The sequence below is a fragment of the Cydia fagiglandana genome, chromosome 27 (assembly GCF_963556715.1).
Source record: "Cydia fagiglandana chromosome 27, ilCydFagi1.1, whole genome shotgun sequence".
Classification (NCBI taxonomy): Eukaryota; Metazoa; Arthropoda; class Insecta; order Lepidoptera; family Tortricidae; genus Cydia; species Cydia fagiglandana.
In genome coordinates this window covers 1,305,061-1,328,707 of record NC_085958.1, presented here as the reverse complement: position 1 = coordinate 1,328,707, position 23,647 = coordinate 1,305,061, and the positions used below count along the sequence as shown (strand labels likewise).

At 35.4% G+C, this 23,647-nt stretch overlaps 1 protein-coding gene and 1 long non-coding RNA gene across 1 annotated transcript; both read left to right on the top strand.

Annotated features, from left to right (window-relative positions):
- Window positions 1-23,647, top strand: part of LOC134677979 (fatty acyl-CoA reductase wat-like) — a 339,904-nt gene that overhangs the window by 213,489 nt on the left and 102,768 nt on the right.
- LOC134678030 (uncharacterized) lies at window positions 6,306-13,454 on the top strand. Its single transcript, XR_010100155.1, has 2 exons — window positions 6,306-6,621; window positions 13,337-13,454. It is a non-coding gene; the product is annotated as an uncharacterized LOC134678030 (long non-coding RNA).

Below are 23,647 nucleotides of genomic sequence, written 5' to 3'. Positions count from 1 at the left end.
GCCAGAAAAGTGGGTTAGGTTAGGTTAGAACTGCGACCCCCAAGGAAACGAACTGTTGCCAGAAAAGTGGGTTAGGTTAGGTTAGGTTAGAACTGCGACCCCCAAGAAAACGAACTGTTGCCAGAAAAGTGGGTTAGGTTAGGTTAGAACTGTAACCCCCAAGAAAACGAACTGTTGCCAGAAAAGTGGGTTAGGTTACGAGTAGGTAGAACGGCAACCCCTAAAAACGAATTCCTTCCAGAGAAGCAGATTGCGTTAAATTAACGACTAAGTAAATAAAATTCGACTAAATGACTATTCTGTATATTAAATTTTGGTGAACTGTATTTATAAGAAGTGACTTTTCTACAGATCGATGATTCTGTGGAATGAGATTACATGAACAAATTGTTCATGAAACAAATCTAATGTTTCAAATTTTGGTGACACGTAACTAATCTGAACTAAAATTATTTAAAGTAAATATTCTATGTAAAGATTATTTTGCGATTTGAAATTACTTGAAACATTTTCTGTGAAACGAAAATCTGCAGAAAAATTGACGGCAAAATAAAGGTAAACCAATTTACCAATTTGTTATGGTTATAACTGTGGTTTTGATATGACCCACACTTTCGTGTCACCGATCAGTGTCGGTCGTAGTATTTTACGTCGTATCAAAATACGATCATAATCGAAACAAGTTGTCAAATCAGAATTCATCATAATATTTTTTTAAGTTAAAAACTAAAATTACATACATGTCATGTCCTTATTACAGCCAGAGGTTAGTACGATAGTTATTTTTATTTAATTATGCCAATATATTTTGTATTTATACATTAAGTAGTTATTTATCAATTTTGGTCGCAAAAAATATTTAGGTACCTCAACGATAACATTGATAAATATGTACCTACAAATAAATATAATTAATAATAATATTCCCCCAAAAATGAACACAAATATATACATGTAATTCGACTATTGTTGAGACAACAATTATATTGTAATTTGTAACAAATATTCTTTTTTTTTACACCGGGGTAAATTGATCCCTTGTTTGTTTTTAGCATTATTAAGGATTTATTTTTAATTTAACTTTTATTGTTTCTAGAATGTGGTACGTAGATGATATTCAATAAATAATACGAGTATATATTTTACACTCATTTAAGAATTCTAAATTGATTTCGTTTTTCTGCAGGTTACCGTAAGTATAATAGGAAATTATTTTAAGAAATTCAAAATATTAAGAAAAAGTAGTAATAAACGTTAAATTTATGAAATTTTGTTATGTAATTCAATTTACTAAAATATATTTTTTCATTCACAGGACCGATATGTAAGTTCTTAATTAAGTTGTTAGTTAAATGTTACAATAATATTTAAATGTCTCAATAATGTTTATAAATAATAAAATAAATTTCTTATTTATTACTTGATGACAATGATGACGTAAAACGTACTTGTGTGATTATTAAAATTATATTTTTCTTCCCTTGGCGCATTACAAAATGTGAGTATACGTTGAAGTTTTTTTTTACTCGTTTTGGGACCTCACAAAATAAGCAATTCAAAAGGGACAGTGAGGGATGTATTTTTGACTGAGTGGGAGTGATGGACTCCGTTTCCGTTTCCTACTGCTCACAGGACCACTAGTTTTAAAAAGGGAATATTCAGAAATTAAATACAAGTAAAAATGAAAAAAAAATCAATAGACACAATATGCTAATTATAACTCTTCTTTCTTTCTAGTAAAAGGGGGTAAGTGGTTTCATGAGTTACTACTTTCTAGTGAAATAAATTAAAATATTACTGTTGTTAGGGTTCCGTACCCAAAGGGTAAAACGGGACCCTATTACTAAGACTTCGCTGTCTGTCCGTCCGTCACCAGGCTGTATCTCACGAACCGTGATAGCTAGACAGTTGAAATTTTCACAGATGATGTATTTCTGTTGCCGCTATAACAACAAATACTAAAAACAGAATAAAATAAAGATTTAAATGGGGCTCCCATACAACAAACGTGATTTTTGACCAAAGTTAAGCAACGTCTGGAGTGGTCAGTACTTGGATGGGTGACCGTTTTTTTGCTTTTTTTTTGTTTTTTTTTCTTGCATTATGGTACGGAACCCTTCGTGCGCGAGTCCGACTCGCGCTTGCCCGGTTTTTTTCTGGTTATTGTTACTTATCTTATTATCTTGTCAACAGGCACCGGTAAGTTATTTTAGTTTATTATTGCATTAATTATTGATGTGAGGGTGTTGGTTCGAACATGTCCAACGGCGTAACGACGACCATATTACAAAGAGTGTAACCACCGAAAGTGCTGGGGTCTCAAGGGGAAGGGGCGACCGCTGACAAACTGGGCTTCGACCATCAAAAAAGATCTACTGACGCACAAAATATGACAAAAGACCGCCAAAAATGGCACCAGAGTGTTAGATGTGCCGACCCCAAGGTCCCCAAGTAAATGATATAAGGCAAGGATAATGATGATTGCATTAATTATTGAGCTTTGAGCATCGTATTTATGCAAAATTCCACAACATAGCCAAGATAACAATCGTACATCGACAAATGCCAAACAAACAGAAGAAAATTATAAGTACCAAAAAAAAAATTGTAAAAAAAAATGTAATTGTAAAAATTGTAATTGGAAAAATTGTAAGTAAGGTCGTTACTTTGTGGAAATCCATATTAATTCACGAAAAGATGATTACTATAGGCCCCTTGTCCTGATCGTCTTTCTATCTCTCGAATAAATAGAAACGAGAGGAAAAAAAATAGACGAACGAAGCTGTATCCTTGCCTTGAAATGCAAAGCAGTTGCAATGCAGTCAAACTCATATTTAATTATTTTAATTACACAAACGGGTCAACCGTGATATAATTTCATTATTTTTACCTTAAATTCCGACGTTTCATCTGATTGCACCAGCTGTGGTCGCGTGGTAGACCCGTTTGTGTAATTAAATATGTGTACAAAACACGAGAGTTTAAAGTGTTATAAGTAATTCTCATTTTTTTGAACACACGTTTTTCTGCAAATTTAAATACTAGGTATTTATTTTCTTGATTTATTGCCCGAAATTAAAAAGTATTTGTTATTTTTTAGCAAACTGTAAGTTCACTTCTATTTTACAAAATATTGAATTTAAAAATAAAATATTATGTGTTACTTGACATTATTATTTTTAATTCTTCCAGGAAACGGTACGTCACTAACCTCTGTCTGGGTCTCTGTCTGTGTGGGTGTCTGTCTGTCTGTCTGTGTGGGTGTCTGGTTTATTTTTATTGCAAATTTGAAAATGGTCAATCTCTGATATGTTGGCCTCGAAAACACTTAAACTACGATGATAATTTATTTTTAAATTTTAGTTTTAATCATTAAAAAAAATATATTTCGTGTTCCTTTGTGTGATTTTAAACATTATCAAAAAATAAAATATTTGGAAAAATATGTTAAAATAAATGAATAACAGAATCACATATCATTTCAGACGGAAGTAAGTTGGTTTTCAGTAATATTAAATGATATTTCTTAACATATAGGTACAGTCGACGTGAAAGATATGTTTACACTTTTGCACCTTACTCCTTTGTAATAAGGCGAAAATCGTAAACATATCTTTGACGTCGACTGTACATTTATTGAAGAGGGATCATAATTAATTTCTGAATATACTTATAATATAAATTATAACATATTATCTTTCAAAATACTAAACTATTTTTAAATTGTGTATTATATTTTCAGCTTAACGTAAGTGGCAATTTGGATTCATTTAAATCATGTCTAATTTGACACCTTGTGCTTTTAAATAATTACATTCAATTTTTTTTTATTAGATATATGTACATATATACATATTACATTTTCTCCATGTGATTAAGAAGGTACTGGTGCATTTTATCATATTTTATTAACAAATTGTACTTTTTACAGTTCACGGTAATTCTTAAAAATATATTTATTACCTGTATTATAATTAAAGTAATAAACCTTTAAATAAGTTTTATTAGTTTTGTTTTTTTATTAGTTAGTTAGTTTTAATAATTTATATTAAACATTGATTACCTTATTCATACATTTTTAACTAACATAGTTAATGTACATTTTTAGCTTTCGGTAAGTATTTCTTTTTTTCACCAATGTTCCACATTAATACATTTTAATTTTTATCACCAATTTATAAACTATTACTATTAATTATGCTCTTTTTATTTCTAAACACGCACAGAACGGTGAAGTAAGTATTATTGATTTTACTCTACATTAACATGTTAAAATATTATTTTTATAAATAAGTATACTTAGCTAACCAATTTATTTTCTTTTTAGCATGTTGTGAGTATTATTATATTACTTGATACACTTTAACTTTACATTTTAATTAGAATTTAGTATAATTAGAGATGACAATTTAGTGTGCAATTTTAAATAATAAAAAACTGTATTAAAATCTTACGTATTTGTTTCAGCGAGTATATGTAAGTTACTTAATATTCGTTATTTTTATTTCGAAGTATATTCCGTTTGTTTTAATTATTAAATTATAAAAATTAAATTACTTACCTATTCAGGAACCTTCAGATCTATGAGAACCATTGGTTTTTTTACGTAATTTTGATAATATGTTTATTTAATAACATCATAACCCTTATGTCACTACGGAGTACGGAATATAATAATATTTCAAATTAATTCTGCCTCCAATTGGTCATGTTCAATCTCCGTATACTCATCTAATGTTTATTGTATATAATATAATTTATATCTGAGCTATCTAGGTCACACAGTCAACTAGATATATTTTTATGCTAATAAGCTTTTTATTTTCATAAATTAAATTGCATTAATTGTAATTTACAGTCCGAGGTAAACTTTTAATAATTTCAAATAATAAATGATATTTTTCATATACTTTTATGAGCAATGTGTTCGGAAGTTAACTAGTCCCGAATCTATCTTATACCTAGACACTAGAATACCTAAGGTCCCTTTAAGTTCGGTATCTATATCATATTTAGGTGTAAAAATTTAATTAATTTTTAATAGAATTTTATCATCACCTATTATTTACTAATTAAATTATTTCCAGTTATGGGTAAGCATATACTCTACTTTTTAATAACAAAACTTCCGTGAGACATGGACATATTAAATATATTAAGAACGGGTCACTCACGTATTTTAAGTCGAAAAACGCTCGACATGTTTCACTCCGTACCGAGGAGTGTCATCAGGAGCTTGCGTTTACGGTGACGGACCGGCGCAATACGTGAGTGACCCGTTCTTAATATATTTAATATACTTTACTTTTTAATTAAAAAAGTATCTACTTAATTAAAGACTCCAATGAGTTCCGGAAAGGAACGGTCCCTATTATAAAATGATATTAAAATATTGTATGTTTCTATATAATAATTATAAATCATTGATAAAAGATATCTATGTTATTAATTACAGAAAACTGTAAGTAAATATAAAGATTGGTTTCTTTACTTTACTATTTTTTATGTATGTAATCATTTCAATGTCACGAACTCAAAAATAAATTATCATCATTATTTCAGCATTATGTAAGTACATAGATAAGTGCATTGGAATAATATAACAATAATATAATACCTAACATACTAAAGCAACTATATTTTTTACTCACAGACACCTGTAAGTACAAGATATATATACCTAATAAGTGTTTTTAAATAAATCTGATTTCGTTTAATTTTTTAATGCATGTCATTGTTTTTTTGTTTTGTTTTAGCCTCCGACGGTGAGTTCTTTGTTTCAATTAGATTTATTAATTTAGTCAGCTTTTTTAGGCACTTTCAGTGCATCTTTCTTTTACCTTCAAATATGTTTGCATTTGCTTATCGATCTGTAACAAAAATTAATGATGACTATTTATGTATTTTCAGATAGTAAGTATTTTTTTATATATTTTATAATAAAAATATATTATAAATTTAAAAATGTTAATATAAAAAAATAATATAATTTTATTCGTTTATATAGCCAGGGGTAAGTTACTATTTACAGTATTTTCTTTTCTCTGCTATTTGAGTCTACTGAATACCATCTTTATCGAGATATCTCGTATGTCTAATCCCCCTCAGAAGCAACCTTTGGCCTAATCAAGAGCTATTTCGACCATGTCCACCATACTGCAGATGCAACGGAGCCACGCCGTTTTATCGCCTAAAATAGTGTTTAGTTTTAAGTTTAAAATACATATGTATGTTAGTCTGTAAGGTATTTGTAATATGGGCCTTGTCGCTAGATTTAAATTTCTAAATAAATAATATTCTCCATGTACCTATCGGATCATGAAGCCAAAGGGCAGCACTTTGATTCCTTCAATTCTAAAAATCTGTCCGTCGGCAGATGGCGTAATGCGCGACATTCACACAACTACTCTCTCGTCGTTATCGCCACACATTCTACAGTAATATAGGTGTTGTCAGAGTGTCCCATCTTGGCCAAGACACGTTTGAGCCCTATTTAAAATTAACACAAATTTAGTAGTAGCAGATATTTATATGTAATATAATTTTCAGTGCCTTTGCATCACTCGAGCTCCACTGTCTAACCTGAAGAAGTATGGAAACTTAAAATTCAAGTTCATTAAGGTACGTTAGTTCCAAATCAAAAGTAATGAGTGCGCTTACGCAGATCGACCTACTCCCAAACTAAGCAAAGCTCTTACTATGATTACTAGGTACTACTAATTAGTGTAGTAAATAAAGGTAGTGTACCCCGCAGTAATTCCTCAGCCAGAAAAAACTTTACAGCATGATAAAGTATCAATAAATAAATAGTATTGTATAAATTTCCAAAGAATAATAATAATAAGATTTAAGGTGGTTCGCTTTTCATACAAAATTCAATCAAAGCTCATTAAGTAACTACACACTATTAGTAGGTACACAAATATTTCCGCATTTATCTTCTTTCGAATATTCGTTTGCGCGAAATTAACAGGAAAACAATGTTTCATACAGAAATCATGCAAAAATCATAGTTAACTTTTCATCAATTTTACGTATGTGTGTGTCACAAATGTCGTGTACAGATACATTTGCGACGTTGCCATACCATTTCCGACGTTGCCGGGCTGACCACGGCTCGAATTTGGAGTGCCGTCATGTTTAGTGCAATTTTGTTGACACTGATATTTGACAGGTAGTTAATTGACCTAAGCGAGAAGTTCGTCAGCTTAGCTAAGAACTATCATGGCGTGTTATGCAAACAGTCGCTTTTTTTTGCTTGCAAACGGAAGATTCCCGGTTCGATCCCCAGTCATTGTATGCTGGAACATAACTTTTTGTATTTTTGTTACACCTAAATTTCGTATTGTTTTTTTATTTTTATTTAATTTTTCTTATTAAGATAAATCGATTATTAAGTATGGGCTACACGTATTCTTTTATTTTTACAAAGATAATTAGAAATTATACTCTACCTAATCTCTCTGATTTTTACAATCAGGACATCCTCACTGCAATAAAAACCGGGCAAGTGCGAGTCGGACTCGCGCACGAAGTGTTCCGTGCCATAATGCAAAAAAAAACAAAAAAAAGCAAAAAAAAACGGTCACCCATCCAAGTACTGACCACTCCCGACGTTGCTTAACTTTGGTCAAAAATCACGTTTGTTGTATGGGAGCCCCATAGTACAGTCATTATAGATTTTGACCCGTGAATAATTAGTTCTTGGATTTTTTTTTCGTAGGTCCCTCGGGGGGGTCACGGGGAGTGTAAATTCAAAAAGTAGGCTGAATCAGGCTCCTGCGTATATTCGAAAAATTGATTTTTTCCAAAAAAATGGGTTTTCTTCAATAACTCGGCCATTTTTGATTTTACAGTAAAACCGTAAGGACAAAAATTGTAGGAAATTTGATTCTCTACAAGTTAGTCCAGTCATTATATCCAAAAAACCGACCCCTCCCGTGAATAATCAGTTCTTGGATTTTTTTTTCGTACGTCCCTCAAGGGAATCACTGGGAGTGTAAATTCAAAAAGTAGACTGAATCAGGGTCCTGTGTATATTTGAAAAACGGTTTTTCTTGAATAACTCGGTCATTTTTGATTTTACAGTAAAACCGTGAGGACAAAAATTTTAGAAAATTTGATTCTCTACAAGTTTGATCCTCACAATTTTTCTTCTAGGATCGATAGTTTGGAAAAAAAAATGAAAAAAGCGACAAATTCAAAATATTTTCAACATCTCGTTTATTTTCAACTTTACGACATAAATGAAGAGGACTAAACTTGTAGAGAATCAAATTCTGAACAATTTTGGTTCCCACCTTCTTTCCCCCAAAATCGATATTTTAGAAATTAAACCTGAAAAACGCAACAAATTCAAAATATTATCATTATCTCCTATGTTCCACGCTTTACGGCATAAATGAAGGGAAACAAAGTTGTAGAGAATCAAATTCTGAACAATTTTTGTCTTCACGGTTTTACTGTAAAATCAAAAATGACCGAGTTATTCAAGAAAAACCGTGTTCCGAATATACACTGGACCCTGATTCAGTCTACTTTTTGAATTTACACTCCCAGTGACTCCCTTGAGGGACGTACAAAAAAAAATCCAAGAACTGATTATTCAAGGGAAGGGAAGGTTTTTTGGATATAATGACTGGACTAACTTGTAGAGAATCAAATTTCCTACAATTTTTGTCCTTACGGTTTTACTGTAAAATCAAAAATGGCCGAGTTATTGAAGAAAAACCGTTTTTTTGGAAAAAAAACCATTTTTCGAATAAACGCAGGAGCCTGATTCAGCCTACTTTTTGAATTTACACTTGCAGTGACCCCCCCGAGGGACCTACGAAAAAAAAATCCAAGAACTAATTATTCACGGGTAGGGTCGGTTTTTTGGATATAATGACTGTACTACCATTCAAATCTTTATTTTATTCTGTTTTTAGTATTTGTTGTTATAGCGGCAACAGAAATACATCATCTGTGAAAATTTCAACTGTCTAGACAGTTGAAATTTCAACAAAACAAAAATTATTACGGTTCGTGAGATACAGCCTGGTGACAGACGGACGGACGGACGGACGGACGGACGGACGGACGGACGGACGGACGGACGGACGGACGGACAGCGAAGTCTTAGTAATAGGGTCCCGTTTTATCCTTTGGGTACGGAACCCTAAAAAGAAGTGTATTCAATTTCCTGTGGTTAACAATAATGGATTTTGTCTATGAATGAAAAACACAATTATTACTATAGTTTGTTTTTTTTAGCATTAGAAATAAGGTAAACGCTAGAAGCGCTGATGGCCTAGCGGTGAGAGCGTGCGACTTGCAATCTGGAGGTCGCGGGTTCAAACCCCGGCTCGTACCAATGAGTTTTTCGGAACTTATGTACGAAATATTTGATATTTACCAGTCGCTTTTCGGTGAAGGAAAACATCGTGAGGAAACCGGACTAATCCCAATAAGGCCTAGTTTACCCTCTGGGTTGAAAGGTCAGATGGCAGTCGCTTTCGTAAAAACTAGTGCCTACGTCAAATCATGGGATTAGTTGTCAAGCGGACCCCAGGCTCTCATGAGACGTGGCGAAATGCCGGGATAACGCGAGGAAGAAGAAGAAGAGAAATAAGGTAAACAATCTTGACGTGTCTTTTAATTGAAAAACACATTTTAAAAATAAGTTACGGCAAATATGTAACAATTATAAATCTAATACGATCATTTATATTCTTCTGCTTTCATAAGTAATCGTTTTTGATTTTTAAAAAACCTGATAACACTGAGTATGTGGGGGAAGCGCTGCTGGCCTAGCGGAAAGCAATTCGGAGGTCGCGGGTTCTAACCCCGGCTCGTACCAATGATTTTTCGAACTTTTGTACGAAATAGCATTTGATACCTATTTATACACCGATACCTATTTTTCGGTGAAAGAAAACAATGTGAGGAAACCGGACTAATCCAAAAAAGATTACTCTCTGGGTTGGAAGGTCAGGGCAGTCGCTTTCGTAAAAACTAGTGCGCATGCCAATTCTGGGATTAGTTGCCAAGCGGAGATTGAATATCTGGGAGACCGACCAAAGCTTACAAAACATAAAAACTCAAAAATGCGCGTTTTCTCATAGACCTAGCTAAGAGATCAAACCCCTTATAGCAAATTTCATCGAAATCGTTAGAGCCGTTTCTGATACCATCCAAATATATAAATAAATAATTATATATCTAATAATTGCTCGTTTAAAGGTAAGATAACACAAAGGAGAAACAAAAAGAAATTACCTACTCGCACCAGTCTTGAACCCCAATCCTCTTGCACGTATTTCCACGAACATACCGTTACGCTATTGCAACATACTTACGTTGTGTGAAATTGTCTACTACAAGGATCACGGAAACACTGTTTGCATGTGTGAGTAATAGTAGGAAAAAGCGTGACAGCAACACTCCGTCGAATTAAAAAGGTGGTTTTTGCACAATGAAGTATTCAATGTTTATTTTAATAGTTCAATATTTACTTAAAGAGTGCGCGAAACATACTTTTAAGTATACAAATACCAAGACCAATTCACAAAAAAATAAAATCTGAAATTTTGCAAAAGTGGTGCCATCTAGCGAGAGTTAAGTTTTGAGTAACCTAGGCGAACCACCTTAAGTAAAACCCTAAAATCTTAAATCGTTAATATATTTTCTCGGAAAAATGCTCCGTTAAAACTTTCTTCTCCGGATATATTCTTGTAACGTATTGCAACAATATATGAAATATCAAAAAAAATATCCCCGCGAAATACCAATGTTAACAAAATATAATTTTTTGGCGTGGCTTGGACCGGAAAATTGCTCAATCAAATTTTTTCACTGGAATGCCATTTTATTGCCGATTTATACCTACGAATTGAAAATCTAAAAAAGTTACCATGTAACTATACTTTTTTTCAGAAATTGCCTTTTTACTCGCTGTGGAAAATTTCTCTATCCATTTTATTTATTGAATTAAGTTCACAGTTTTCTTTCCATTCAACTATAAAAACATCAAAAAAAAAATAACGAGCGTATTAAAAACTAAACATATCGGGAGCAGTGTATAGGGAGCGGGGTGTACAAGGGATGATATTTATTTTGGATATTTTGGATTTAAGTATATACGTGGCTACATAGTATATATTTAAAAAGAAATCAGGCTGAGAAATTTTCCACTCTCAGTTTTTAATAGTTCTCAAATACATAAACTTGGATATGCATTTTTTTTTTCTTACCCACTACGCCAAATTATATTCTAAGATCATATAAGAAGGAAAAAATGGCAGAGCAATTTTCCCATGAAAATGAGAGTCAAAAGAGGAATTATCATAAAAAATATTCTCATGTTTGACAAAAGTTTTAGATTTTTTTCTAGTATCACATACTGATACAAATAACTTATTTAGTAAAATAATTTTGGACTAAGGAATTACTCGGTTCAATATATAAACAGATTTGTATTTTTAACTATAAATACCTAACTTAGGAGTGTTTTTTTTTGGATATTTATATGTTAGTTTCGGCTCATACTATACAATTACCAAGCAAAATTTCATCGACTGAGAAATTAATGCATGGGTCTCCATACAACAACTTGTTTCATTTACTACACTATAATATACGAATATACGAGTAGGTAGTCTGTGCGAAAAGAGAAGTCGTGAAATGGAATCCAATACATTCTACGAATCTTCTCTTTCCGCAGAAACTCTAATCGAACTTAACTCGTACATACTTACAATAGGTACCTCCATACTTAGATACATAGATAACATCCATGCCTCAGGAACAAAATAAATATTAGTGAAAAACACATAAATAAATGCCCTTACCGGGATTAGAATTAGGGTTGCCAGATCGAAAGGCGCTATTATCGGGAAACAATATTCATTTTTCGGGATTTTGGGACTTAAGCCGGGAAAAAAAATACATTCACACTAAAGTAATTGTATTAAAAACAATGATATGTTACATTATTGGCACTACGTCAGCTCGCTCGCTCGAGGGCAGGTTGGAACATGAAATTATTGTTTTATAACGTGAAGCTGTTTTTCGGGACAGTTTACACTTTGTCGGGAATCGGGAACACATGCTAAAAATCGGGAGAATCCCGCCAAATCCCGACCATCTGGCAACCCTAATTAGAATCCGGGACCTCCTGCTTCGTAGGCAGGGACAGTAACGGCTATGTTAGGAGCAGAGAGTTATTGATTATAATAGAATAGAATAGAATAGAATAGAATAGAATATAGAATAGAAGAGGTAAAGCCTAAGAAAAAGAAATAGCTCCTAGTTTGACAGCCGAAACAGATAGCGCTCACTGTGCCAAACGTTTGCACAAGGGCCCAACCTTTTCTGTTCTCTTTCACGACGCAGCAACTAGTATCATTTCTCTCTCCTCGCTCTTTTAAAATGCCGTTTGTCAAAAAAGGACAACCATACTGTTGACAAGGTGGACTTCAAATCAAGTGTTGCCTTTCTTGATGCGCCCAGGCTGTGTATGTGTGCGTAAAAGCGTATATGTGTGCTCTTTTAGGGATGTGAAAAGTCGATTTTAATCATGTTATATATCGATAAACGCTACACAGCGGAACGAAATAGCGATTAATTGAAGCTTCAATATCTTCGTTAAACATAAACATAATTGAAATGCTAATGGATAATGAATATATTATAATATAATAATATAATTCAATTATTGCGGAACACCTATTTTAGGAGGTATTTATGTATTTTAATTAAATATCTGAACTTTCCCTTGGTTCCCTGCTGGGGCGTGACTATAAAATTGTGATCTGATAACCACAATAAAGAATAAAAGCGTTTTTGGTCATTTTAGGTATCGTTAAGCCTTAGAAGTAAAATTAAAATTGCAAGAAATGTCGATAGTTTATCGATATGACTTTATCGACATGGATACAGCAACGTGGGCCTCATTGTTAATCGTACACTAAACAAAAGTGGCAACAGTGACAGCTCGCTGAGACACCGTCTATATATATATTATGTCTATGCGTTTGCAGCCAATGAATTGTCAAATGTCAACTTTTGACATGAATCTATCTGGATCTGGCGTGAAGGGTACGGGGAAATGACCAAACAGGATAGTCTTATGTATCTTTCAGTAGGAGTAGCAGCGAAAGAGCTATTATTGTTTGTCCTTGTCACAGTCTCACATTTTATTTGTTCCCCACCGTAAATTTAGTATGGATAATGGTCGGCAACAAATAAATTCGACCAATCATAGTGTCGCATTGCGTATGTGTTGTCCCTCACGGAGGCACGCGTGTACCATTTCTATAGGACCCAACCTTCTATGGCTGAAATCGTTTTACAGGTGACGACGCCACGCTACGTGACGGACGCGACTAACGGAACGACGACCGTCTGCCCGCCCTGCGTGTGCCCCAACTGCTGAGGAGTCATGCCCCATTTTTAATAAATTATATAATTGACACAGTGTTTTATTGTTTTATCAGGTATTTTATTTTGTGGAAATTCGTTAAAGCGATAGTATTCCTTTGTTAATTCGTTAAAACTATAGTAGGCGACGAAAGCTTGGAAAAACAGGGCTATAACCGCGAAAATCGAAGTTCGCAAATTGCGGGGATCTTTCTCTTTTACTCCAATGAAGGCAGATCGACCTACGTAGTGCGCTTACGCAGATCGACCTACTCCCAAACTAAGCAAAGCTCTTACTATGATTACTAGGTACTACTAATTAGTGTAGTAAATAAAGGTAGTGTACCCCGCAGTAATTCCTCAGCCAGAAAAAACTTTACAGCATGATAAAGTATCAATAAATAAATAGTATTGTATAAATTTCCAAAGAATAATAATAATAAGATTTTAGTAAAACCCTAAAATCTTAAATCGTTAATATATTTTCTCGGAAAAATGCTCCGTTAAAACTTTCTTCTCCGGATATATTCTTGTAACGTATTGCAACAATATATGAAATATCAAAAAAAATATCCCCGCGAAATACCAATGTTAACAAAATATAATTTTTTGGCGTGGCTTGGACCGGAAAATTGCTCAATCTAATTTTTTCACTGGAATGCCATTTTATTGCCGATTTATACCTACGAATTGAAAATCTAAAAAAGTTACCATGTAACTATACTTTTTTTCAGAAATTGCCTTTTTACTCGCTGTGGAAAATTTCTCTATCCATTTTATTTATTGAATTAAGTTCACAGTTTTCTTTCCATTCAACTATAAAAACATCCAAAAAAAATAACGAGCGTATTAAAAACTAAACATATCGGGAGCAGTGTATAGGGAGCGGGGTGTACAAGGGATGATATTTATTTTGGATATTTTGGATTTAAGTATATACGTGACTACATAGTATATATTTAAAAAGAAATCAGGCTGAGAAATTTTCCACTCTCAGTTTTTAATAGTTCTTTCTTACCCACTACGCCAAATTATATTCTAAGATCATATAAGAAGGAAAAAATGGCAGAGCAATTTTCCCATGAAAATGAGAGTCAAAATAGGAATTATCATAAAAAATATTCTCATGTTTGACAAAAGTTTTAGATTTTTTTCTAGTATCACATACTGATACAAATAACTTATTTAGTAAAATAATTTTGGACTAAGGAATTACTCGGTTCAATATATAAACAGATTTGTATTTTTAAGTATAAATACCTAACTTAGGAGTGTTTTTTTTTGGATATTTATATGTTAGTTTCGGCTCATACTATACAATTACCAAGCAAAATTTCATCGACTGAGAAATTAATGCATGGGTCTCCATACAACAACTTGTTTCATTTACTACACTATAATCTATACATATAATAAAGCTGTAGAGGGTCGAAAGTCTGTACATGGAAGATATTTGAAAAAAAGTTGGCTGGGGATACTTAGAATCGATAACAGAAATTTTTGTCTGTTTGTCTGTTTATCTGTTTATCTGTTTGTCTGTTTATTTGAACGCGCATCACGTGAAAACGGCTGAACGGATTTTGATGCAAACTTTACTAATCTGTCGAGAAAATCTCCGGCCAGGTTATAGGCTATAAAAATTCAACGCTCAAAAGGGGGGGTAGCCACAACACTCGCTTGATTTAAGTTTGCCCCTGAATCTTATGGCGCTACATAGGAAAGAGGGGCAAACTTTTTTCAAATATGTGCTACCACTATTGAGTACCCTGGTAAACTAACAGATGGCGCTGAATTTAATACGTAGTGACATGAATAGCCACCGAGGAAGGTTTTTGCCAAATTAACTCTAAGTTTAGATGAGGGGGTACGGACATCAACAAATTTAACTGAATAATTATGTCCATTTAATAATATACAACAAAATTAAACGACAGTAAATTAATTACCCCTCATTGCACAGTGCCATCTTTTTCACGACTACCCGAAAAAAAGAGAGAGAGAGTGTATTGTGTTTTCAGCGTTCGTGTTTGTATGTAGGTATAATATATTTATTTATCTGAGTTTCTTTATTACACCTTAACTTCTGAATGCCTTAACCATAGCCCGACGTACGTGACACGCTGTACGATTCCCAAAGCCGTAGGCATAGTTAAACCTTCGGACCAGTGCAGGATTAACCAATAAGCAAAATAAGCACGTGCTTAGGGCAAAATCGTTCAGGGCCCCCCCTGCACCAAAATGCCAGGTTGAAAAAGTAGAACTAATTTTATAATTTTAGGGACAGACACATCGTTTTTACCACACGATTTTTTTTAGCTGTCCAAAAACTAATGGCGCGTAATTCTTTGGGAAACAATCGGTAGCAGAAGAGTCGTGATTACATGCATAGATTCGATTTCAACCCACTCTTTTGCGGTTCGGCGTTAGGTCTTATGCGAGGCCTTCTGCCTTACGGCAAAGTTGATCTTCTGCCTTGATTACACTTGGGCGTGGATCCAAATCCAAGCTTTCCTCTTTCGCAGCTGGGCCTACTGCCTTGCTCACACTTCGCCAATTCAATTCACTTGGTCAATTCCAAGCTCTGCTTTCTTGCATGAAAACAACTTCGCTGAGACCCTTAAATATCGAGCCCTATGCGAAGCTAGGCTGATAGAAAACTGTCCCATCCCTTCTTTGTATGAAATCCTGGATTCGCGCCTGGTTGGGACTAAAAGTAAAAATGCGTTTTTTATATCGAAAAATTTTCGCGCTCGCTTCGCTCGCGTTTTTGATAACTTTCTAAGGTATGATAAAGGTGACATTCGGGTGGCGAGTGCAGCAGCATTACTCTGTTGCAACGTTACTGCTGCGGTACTGTCAATTTTCGTCATAAAATGATGTGACTGATTTCCATACTAAAAGTAAAAATGTACAACTGTCTATCATATTGCGTTTTTATATCGAAAAATTTTCGCGCTCGCTTCGCTCGCGTTTTTGATAATTTTCTAAAGTATGATAAAGGTGACATTCGGGTGGCGACTGCAGCAGCATTACTGTGTTGCAACGTTACTGCTGCGGTACTGTCAATTTTCGTCATAAAATGATGTGACTGATTTCCATACTAAAAGTAAAAATGTACAACTGTCTATCATATTGCGTTTTTATATCGAAAAATTTTCGCGCTCGCTTCGCTCGCGTTTTCAATCACTTTCTAAGATATGATGAAGGTGACATTCGGTTGGCGACTGCAGCAGCATTACTCTGTTACAACGTTACTGCTGCAGCACTGTCAATTTTCGTGATAATATGATGTGACTGATTTCCAAACTAAAAGTAAAAATGTACAGCTGTCTATCAAATTGCGTTTTTATATCGAAAAATTTTCCCGCTCGCTTCGCTCGCGTTTTCAATTACATTCTCACCTAAGATATGATAAAGGTGACATTCGGGTGGCGAATGCAGCACCATTAGGTACTCTGTTGCAACATTACTGCTGCGGCACTGTCAATTTTCGTGATAAAATGACTGATTTCCATTCTCAGCTGTAATGTTGCAATGAACTTCACTCAATTTACCAAAAAAAATAATGTAATCTAAATGACCCTAGGCAGAGGAGGCACCATGGTCTAGAAATGCTTAGGGTATCAAAATATCTTAATCCGGCACTGCTTTGGACTTAACCCGACGTACGTGTCGCGCTGTACGCGTTCCAAAGCCGGGCGCCTTCGGCGCCCTCATACTCAAAGCGTCGGGAGTAGCCCGACGTACGTGGCGCGCTGTACGCGTTCCAAAGCCGGGCGCCTACGGCACCCTCATACTAAAAGTGTCGGGCGTAGACCAACACCAACGCACGTGACACACGCTGTACGCATTCCAAAGCCGGGCGCCTCCGGCGCTTTCATACTCAGAGCGTTGGGCGTAATGTACGCGTTTCAAAGCTGGGCGTCTTCGGAGCCCTCATACTAAAAGACTCGGGTGTAGACCGACGTACGTGACACGCTGAACGCTTGCCAAAGTTGGGCGCCGAAGGCACCCTCATACTCAAAGCGTCGGGCTACGCCCGACGCACGTGGCACGCTGTACGCGTTCCAAAGCCGGGCGCCTACGGCGCCCTCATACTAAAAGTCTCGGGCGTAGATCGACGTACGTGATACGCTGTACGCGTTCCAAAGCCGGGCGCCTCCCTCATACTTAAAGCGTCGGGCGTAACCCGACGTACGTGACACGCTGTACGCTTGCCAAAGTTGGGAGCCGAAGGCACCCTCATACTTAAAGCGTCGGGCTAAGCCCGACGCACGTGGCGCGCTGAATGCGTTCCAAAGCCGGGCTCCTTCGGCGCCCTCATACTAAAAGAGTCGGGAATTGCCCGACGTATGTGGCGCACTGTACGCGGTCCAAAGCTAGGTGACTTCGACTTTCTCATACTAAAAGAGTCGGGCGTAGTCGGACTACTACAAATTGCGCTCTAAAAAGTATGAAACATTAAGATAGAATTATTTTAGGAAATTATCATGCAGGAAATTATAAATGTTATATTTTTTTGAATAAAAAAATACAGCGTAATGTAATTTACTATTTTTTATATATTTAGATTTAGCACCTTAGTGACAAAAACCGAATTCCACGCGGGCGGAGCCGCGGGCACAGCTAGTATACGAATATACGAGTAGGTAGTCTGTGCGAAAAGAGAAGTCGTGAAATGGAATCCAATACATTCTACGAATCTTCTCTTTCCGCAGAAACTCTACTCGAACTTAACTCGTACATACTTACATAGGTACCTCCATACTTTAGATACATAGATAACATCCATGCCTCAGGAACAAAATAAATATTAGTGAAAAACACATAAATAAATGCCCTTACCGGGATTCGAATCCGGGACCTCCTGCTTCGTAGGCAGGGACAGTAACGGCTATGTTAGGAGCAGAGAGTTATTGATTATAATAGAATAGAATAGAATATAGAATAGAAGAGGTAAAGCCTAAGAAAAAGAAATAGCTCCTAGTTTGACAGCCGAAACAGATGGCGCTCACTGTGCCAAACGTTTGCAGTCAATGAATTGTCAAATGTCAACTTTTGACATGAATCTATAACTGGATCTGGCATGAAGGGTACGGGGTAATGACCAAACAGGATGGTCTTATGTATCTTTCAGTAGAAGTAGCAGCGAAAGAGCTATTATTGTTTGTCCTTGTCACAGTCTCACATTTTAAACCCACCGTAAATTTAGTATGGATAATGGTCGGCAACAAATAAATTCGACCAATCATAGTGTCGCATTGCGTATGTTTTGCCCCTCACGGAGGCACACGTATACCACTTCCATAGGACCCTACCTTCTATGGCTGAAATCGTTTTACAGGTGACGACGCCACGCTACGTGACGGACGCGACTAACGGAACGACGACCGTCTGCCCGCCCTGCGTGTGCCCCAACTGCTGAGGAGTCATGCCCCATTTTTAATAAATTATCTAATTGACACAGTGTTTTATTGTTTTATAGGTATTTTATTTTGTGGAAATTCGTTAAAACGATAGTATTCCTTTCTTAATTCGTTAAAACTATAGTAGGCGACGAAAGCTTGGAAAAACAGGGCTATAACCGCGAAAATCGAAGTTCGCAAATTGCGGGGATTTTTCTCTGTCACTCTAATAACGCCTTCATTGGAGTAAAAGAGAAAGATCGCCGCAATTTACGAATTTCAGTTTTCCCGGTAGCCGCTCTGATTTTGATTGGACACCCACAGACACACCGAAGGCAGAATATCACGCGGTCGTTCACCAATAAGATTGACCGATCAAGTCAAAGACTCGTCATCCTCTGCTTTCTACACGGTCGTCAGAGACGCGTTGGACAGAAACCGGTGGAGACAGATCATCCGCTCCAGATGCAACCCTGGTACTGACCACGATCCTCAGACATGAGTCACATGAGGGACCGACCAAAGCACAGAAGAAATAATAGTACTACCGTACAGAAAGGACACTTCCTACAAACCCGAAGTTTGACAGCGATTCAGGGTCAAATCATGCTATCCCTTTCTAATATATGGCAGTATCCCTTTCGGCTATTTAGGGTTGTCAAAATTCATGTGATCTTATCTGTGGTCATGCACGCACAAGGAAGTCAAGTGGTGCCAACCCTAATAATTGCTCGGAGCAATGCTGAGCCAAACGAAGCCGAGTTCGACCGAAGTCAGGAGTGTCTCCCCACTGACCAAAAAGAGATTCCTTTGATACTTAATGCCCGAAATAAGAATGTGCTAGTCAATCAGTGCGTAGAGTATGGCCAAGCTAAAGTGGGGTGGTGAGAGTGAGATTCATCATCAATCTCACGTGAGATTAGGGGCGGGGGGAAGGCGTCGAGCATAGAGGTACAATAATATAGAGTCTGGCTACTGAAATTTTACACAAATGTTTGGCGGGAAATTCAAAAAATCTTCGGCTGGTCACACTTTGTGTAGTAGGAATAATTGTTTTGATACTAGACAATATTTTTGATTTTCTGTGCACAAATAAGGTACCTAAGGAAATAAGTTAAATAAACGTTTACGTGCACTCAAAGTCAGCTCACATAAATTCTACCACTATATAAAATACAGTCAACGACAAACACATATGTTTACGTTCCAGTATTTAGATTTTATGGATATTTTTCAGAAATTTTAGTTTATCCGTTTCTTTATACACTTGTCCTGTTTATGAGATTCAGGCATTAATAAATTCACGTACTTAATCAAAGTAATAGGCAAATGTTAGAACTAGTACTTAAAGTGTCAAAATATTTATAGAGCACGTACCAACCTCCTAATTTGTTTACATTTGGTTAGGACTTGTAAACATTGCAGTTTTTCGTTATACAACGCTACACGTCGACATTGCACATTGTCGTAATAATTTACGAGCTTAAATAATAGTTTGCAAACCTCACTATCAGTATAGAAATTATTAATATTATTTAAAATAAACCCCTTATAAACCGCAAACAATTTGAATGAATGACAGCGTTTTACACAAAAATAAAACGCTAATTAAATAACTTACCCTATTCGGAACCTAATAATAATATTGAGAATGGCAACCCTGTTGTCGGTCGTATTGTCCTTTTCTAGCATATACGTCCCTCTCTCTCCCACACTCCCACCACACAGCAGTTTGCTTTTTGGCGGTTGTCGCAAAAACAAATTTCCAACTCATTGTCTCAAAATTATACATATTTACACCAGGCAGGATTAAAACTTTAGGTTCCGAATAGGGTAAGTTATTTAATTAGCGTTTTATTTTTGTGTAAAACGCTGTCATTAAACAACTGTACCGCTATTCGGAACCTAATAATAATATTGAGACGTGTTTGTTATCGCCTGGTGGTGGGAAGACGCCAAGCCAATGTGATTTATACATGTACTTATTATGTATATGTAATATTATTATATTATGAGTGTTTAATTAATTATGCAGTACACCCTTTATTTTAACACCCGTGAGGAGAGAGGTATTTAGTAAAGCATACAATTTGATATTCCATTATATAATGATACTAACTTAGCATTTTATATACGTACTTAATGTACTTATAAATGTTCAAAAGAATAAGTGAGTCACCACAAGGGTGCTATACTGGTACTTAATTACATGAAAACTGGGTAAAAAAAAAGATGTGATAGGTCAGTCTACTCTTCAAGGAGCAAACAACATCTGTTATAAGGAGTAATGTAATTCAAGTATGAGAAGATAAAAATAATAAAGTACTAGAGTAGTTTTTATTTATAAGTAGCAATTATTATAAAATTTGATAATAATTATCTATAATAGTAAAGTAAGCAGTTACAGGAATATAACAAGGACAGGACCTTTCTTATTTCCAGAATCCCTCGGGATTAAGTAGACGAATATTTTAATTATTCTTTATATCACTATCACCACAAAGTTAATAAAATTAGGTACTTGTTGAAATGTCATAGAGAATCACTAAATTTCTTTAATGACTGTAAGCCATATACTTTGTTATAGGTTATAGCTATAAAATGCATTTAACCCTTTTAAACGCTTTACCTGGCTTTACTAACGAGAACGCGAGTCAATGTACCTAAATAAACCTTACTTGAAAGTGTGAAGGTTACTTTGAGAGCTTAAGCCACAACACTCATGTGTTCACTGCGCTGTGAGCACTAGTTATGACGCTTTTTGGTGTTCTTAGCGTTCAAATGGTTAATGTAGAATTGCCACAGAACTTTATCAACGATATTTGCAGTCATTCTAATTAAACTCATGTTTAGCTATCATAACCTTAATTTTACTCATTAATTTGTATATATGTAGTAAGAGTAATTTCTCAGTGGTTTACTTTATCTGGTGCCTACTGGTAGACATAAGCCTTGAAACTTTATTGGTTCTGACCGCTAAAGAGGCTTAATTTCTGTAAACTATTCATAGACATTGCTTAATTCTGAATATTCAGTGTGTAAATTATAAGAAATAAGATACTTAATTCGAAACCCTAGCTCATCGCATAGGTGCTTTTAACCGATATACAAATTTATGTACTTATTTCGTGATTTTACATTATTTGCAATAACTGTGCGAAACCAGGGGGTCCCCGACCTTTTGCCGGGCGCCCGTGGCCCAAAGCCAACAGCGCAGAGGCCCTTTAAGAGGGACCTATTTCATCCAATGCTAGAATCAGCACTTTGTCGAATCTATTAGATATTTAGGTATACTTATCCTCCTTATGAACTAAGGATAATTGTACCTTGTTTATATTTCAATAATAGCAAGATTGTAAATGTTATTATATATTCTGAAATATAATATTACTGAATTTGGGCCAGTGTACTTTTGTATACTATATCTCTGGCCTACTATATAGGATAGTCTAATAACGTCCCGCCTCCTGGGAGGCAATATACAGAGTTCTTGCATATATATTCACGATAGCGCTAAGTGGTGGGGACCTAGTTTACCGACACTTGACTACATGAAATTATTGTGTACATTTTTTTTTTTACAGGTCTCGAGCGAGAAGGGTACCTATATATAGGTTGAGGTCCTTAACTTGTGGATTTGGTAGGAGCAAGACACAGACGGGGTGTAAATTAATTGATCCACCATGTTTCAAGAGATTCATGTGCATTGATGCCTTGGTTACACTGTATAGACAGACTATATAACTCTTTGGCAGAGTTTTGCCAACATATTATAATAAATGACTGCATTTGTTTGGGTGTACTTGTTCCACGACAAAGACATATTTATATCTATTACAATGTATTTTCGAAAAGTACTCGCGTTTCAAAATAGCTTCGCCTTTTCGCAAGGCCTATTTCCCATTTTTATTGTGCAAAGCAAACCGTATCACAATGCTATAATTTTGTATAAATTGATAACTAGAGGGTCATGCCCTAGACGTGACCGCCGAAGTTATACTAGTTAGAACCGTTCGTGCAAACCATTAAGTCACTGTTTATTAAAAACCTTATGTCGTGGGTACATTACATTCCACGGTGGGTACATTTGTTAAACGTATAGTATCAAACTATGATGAATAATGATAAGTGAATTAAGTGATAACAATATTTGGTCCGTGCATAGAAGCGCGTGCCCTTGAGATTAGGGCATGGGTAGTTTAAAATAAACTTAATCTGTGCATAGGAGCACTTACGATCAAGGTGGTTCAAATCTTCAAGGGTCACAAGACAGACATAAAGGTGTAAAATAAATCATTCATAAACGCCCCGTTAGGTCAGTTTTGTATATTTTTATTTCTAACATGCTTGTGCAGCACATGACAATTTTCCTATACCATGCCAGTCAGGAATATAACAATTAAATAGGTAACCTTGGTTATATCGTGTACCTCATAGGTAGGTACTCTTAAACATGTTAACTGAAAAACTAGTGCTCTCGAGGCAAATATAATTTATATTAATTTCTAGTCTGCCATAGCAGGCATAAACTTCAAAGATTTTTAGATATTCATAGGGCCGCTAAACGGAACCCTTTGTACACCTTGAGCAGACTCTTTGTGCTCTTGTAATTTTATTTTCACACCATGAGTGATATTAAACATAGCTTATTTCAGAATTGAACCGTCAGCTATGTCGTGTCGTGAGCCCTGATTTAATTAGAGTCCACAGAGTAGTTATCTGGACCTTGGACGATTGACCACACCTTATTCTAATTATCAATATTGTGCCTGGGCTTGTGGTAGAATTTAGGTGACTAAATCTCTTAGTATTATCTATGCCACCCACATTATGAGGCTTAG